Here is a 3,510-nt window from a genome sequence, read left to right on the forward strand (position 1 = left end):
GCTTGAGCCACCGCGCCCGGCCAATAATGGAAGTCTTTACTTCCTAAGATCATAAGGATTAGGGAGTCAATACATGCAAGATACTCAGAATAGCACTTGGTATAAAGTAAGTACTCAATAAATATTAGATGTTATTTTTTGCCTCTTAGCTGGTCCTCCTGCATCTATTCTGCCCCTCTTGATCTTTTCCATATTGCAGACTGAGTGAAATTTTCCAAAATGCAAATCCATGTCACATGCACAAGTACACGCGCGCGCACACACACACACACACACTCACATCACTAGAAAAACCATTCTATGGTTTTTGTGTCCCCCAAGGCCCTGCCTGCTTCTCCAGCCTTACCTGGTGCCTCCCTCCTTCTTGCTCTTGAGCTTCAGCCATGCCTGCTCTCTCTCTCAGTTACAAACTCATCATGCCATAGGGCCTTTGCCCATGATGGTCCCTCTATCTGGAAAGTCATTTTCCTCCTCAACTCCACTCTCACCTGCTCCCCTTGCATGGATAACTCATGCTCATCTTTCAGATCTCAGCTCAAGCGTCCCTTCCACAAGGATCTTCCCACACTGACACTAAGTCAAGTTTCTTTGTTAAAAACTCCTACAAATGTGATCCCTCAGAAGTTATCTCAATTTGTAATTATCCACTTTTTTGTGTGACCATGTGGCTATCTGCTGACTTTTCCTCTAAACTGTAAGCCCCATAAAATCAGGAAGCATGTCTGTTTCCACTGTTTTTGCTACAGCATCTACTGTGTCCAGAACGTACAAGGTACTTTATTCTTTTTGTTTCTTTGTTTGTTTGTTTGTTTGTTTGTTTGAGATGGGGTCTTGCTCTGTCACCCAGGCTGGAGTGCGGTGGGGCAATCTTGGATCACTGCAGCCTCCGCTTCCTGGGCTCAAATGATTCTCCCACCTCAGTCTCCCAAGTAGCTGGGACTACAGGTACACGCCACCATGTCCAGCTAATTTTTGTTTTTTGTTTTTTTTTTTAGTAGAGACGGCATTTCTCTATGTTGGCCAGGCTGGTCTCAAACTCCCGACCTCGTGATTTGCCCACCTCTACCTCCCAAAGTGCTGAGATTACAGGCGTGAGCCACCACGCCCGGCCTCAAGGTATTTTATTCTTATTGAATGAATAAATGAGTCTGCAGCAGAAACAACACAGCCACTATACAGGGCCTCTGGGGGACACTCTTACTCCTCCATAATTATTGGTGCCAAAACCGGACAAGAACCTCTGCCCTTTGGGCAGTCCACACAGAGTTAGTGAAAGATGGGGTTTGAGTCACAAGTCTCCTGGTCACCAGCAGTGAGTCCTTGGCTGAGTCACATTACCTCTCTGAACCTTGACATCTTCATGTGTAAAATGTGGATCATGATTCTTATCTCACTGCAGTTGTCAAGAGGACCACAAAAACCTTGGATGTGAAAGTGCTCACTAAAACTTTTGCCAGGCTGGGCGTGTCGGCTCACGTCTGTAATCCCAGCACTTTGGGAGGCTGAGGCGGACAGATCACAAGGCCAGGAGTTTGAGACCAGCCTGGCCAATAATCGTGAAGCCCTGTCTCTACTAAAATACAAAAAATGAGCCGGGTGTGGAGGCGGGTGCCTGTAATCCCAGCTACTCGGGAGGCTGAGGCAGGAGGATTGCTTGAACCCAGGAGGCGTAGGTTGCAGTGAGCCAAGATTGCACCACTGCACTCCAGCCTGAGTGACAGAGCAAGACTCTGTCTCAAAAAAAAAAACTTTTACCAGGTGCAGTGGCTCACACCTGTAATCCCAGCACTTTGGGAGGCTGAAGCAGGAGGATCGTTTGAACCAGGGAGTTTGAGGCTGTGGTGAGCTAGGATCATGCCACTGCACTCCAGCCTAGGTGACAGAGTGAGAACTTGTCTCAAAAAAAGAAAGAAAGAAATCCACTTTTGTGTGTCTGTGTGTGTGTGTGTCTGTGTGTGTGTGTGTGTGTGTGTAGTCTCACTATGTTTTCAGGCTGGTCTGGAACCCCTGGGCTCAAACAATCCTCCCTCCTCAGCCTCCCAAAGTGCCAAGAGCTCACAAGTGTGAGCCACAATGCCAAACCAAAACAACACTTCTAACACTGGACAAAGATAGTATTGTTTAGTTTTCAAAAGGGACTTTACTAGGAATCTAAATGTAAAATGAAACCAAATTTACAGAAAATACAAAAGTTGACACAGATAATTTCAGGTTTCTTACCCTATGTGACAAAATGAGCCAGGCTCTCACCCTAAAGAATGATAGATCTGAGGCCAGGTGCGGTAGCTCACACCTATAATCCCAGCACTTAGGGAGGCCAAGGTGGGAAGATCACTTGAGCCCATGAGTTCAAGACCAGCCTGGCCAACATAAGGAGATATCATCTCTACAGAAAACTTTTGAAAATTAGCCAGGCATGGTGACCCTGCATCTGTAGTCCTAGCCATTCAGGAGGCTGAGGTAGGAGGAGTGCTTGAACTGGGGAGGTCACGGCTGCAGTGAGCTGTAATCACACCCCTACTCCAGCCTGGGCAACAGAGCAAGACCCTGTCTCAAAATAAAAAACAATGGCAGGTGTGCTACAGATGGGTTTGACGGGCACAACTTACGGGGCACCCACCACTTCAGTCCCAAGAGGGTTAGACACTGGGCCAGGCCAGCGCTGGACCCCAGACAGAGGAAAGGCCTTCTCAGCTCCACTGTGAGGCCCCACAGAGACCTGCCTCTGGCCCTTCTCTCTTTTGATATGCTCAGGCAGGCATCTGGTTCACAGCTCCTGGGTAAGGGAGGCATGCCCTTCTCTTGCCCCAGCAGTCCGGAGGGAGGCCGCAGGCTGAGCCCACTGACCCTCCAGTGGCTGCTTTTCTCCTTTGGGACCTCTCTGGCTCCAGGCTCTGAAGCCAAAGCTTTGGCTACTGTTACAGTCCTCTGACCTCCTCTGAAGTTCAGCTTCCTCCCTAGAGCCCTTAAACCCCTAGCAACAGGCTTCTAATTAGCATCACACACATACTCATTTCCTGCCAGCTGTCCTACAGTCTCCGTGGGGTGGAAGGGCTGGTTTCATCCAAGTACTGCAGGCAGTGAGGGGAGAAAACCCATCTTCTCTCAAGGAGGCAGAAGTGGTGCTGGGGACAGAGATGGGGCTGGCCTGCAGCTGCTCCCTCACCCCTCCTAAGAGAGTCTCTGTCTTGTCTCTGATATAGAGATAACATTGCCCTCTCTCCCCAGTTTCCATCTCCTTTTATTCATTTATTATTTATTTATTTATTTATTTATTTATTTATTTATTTATTTATTTATTTATTTTGAGACAGAGTCTCGCTCTGTCGCCCAGGCTGGAATGCAGCAGTGCGATCTCGGCTCACTGCAACCTCCAACTCTCAGGTTCAAGCGATTCTCCTGTCTTGGCCTCCTGAGTAGCTAGGACTACAGGCGTGCACCACCACACCCAGCTAATTTTTTGTATTTTAGTAGAGACGGGGTTTCACCATCTTGACAGACTGATCTTGA

This window comes from Rhinopithecus bieti, unplaced genomic scaffold (assembly GCF_001698545.2).
Source record: "Rhinopithecus bieti isolate Rb0 unplaced genomic scaffold, ASM169854v2 scaffold_45389, whole genome shotgun sequence".
In the NCBI taxonomy this organism is placed as follows: Eukaryota; Metazoa; Chordata; class Mammalia; order Primates; family Cercopithecidae; genus Rhinopithecus; species Rhinopithecus bieti.